The following is a 221-nucleotide window of genomic DNA, read 5'->3' as shown; positions in this document are numbered from 1 at the left end:
CACAATGCGGAACAATTGCACACAAAGAAACTTCAACAGCAATTTTGCAACATAAATACACGCGCCGATATACATGCTTATCTACGTCACAGTGCCGCTGACAAAAACAATATTTCATCTTCATTACACGCTAACATTGAACAAAAATAACACTAGCGTTTATTTCCAATACACGAATCCCACTTATCAAAAAAAAGGAGAAAAAACAAATATATACGTGA

At 34.8% G+C, this 221-nt stretch overlaps 1 protein-coding gene across 1 annotated transcript in view; it reads right to left on the bottom strand.

Moving 5' to 3' along the window:
- LOC119586485 (transducin-like enhancer protein 4) overlaps positions 1-221 on the bottom strand; it is a gene marked incomplete in the record, with an annotated part of 158,632 nt that overhangs the window by 94,586 nt on the left and 63,825 nt on the right.

This window comes from Penaeus monodon, chromosome 21 (assembly GCF_015228065.2).
Source record: "Penaeus monodon isolate SGIC_2016 chromosome 21, NSTDA_Pmon_1, whole genome shotgun sequence".
NCBI lineage: Eukaryota > Metazoa > Arthropoda > Malacostraca > Decapoda > Penaeidae > Penaeus > Penaeus monodon.
This window is presented reverse-complemented; position numbering and strand designations above follow the sequence as displayed.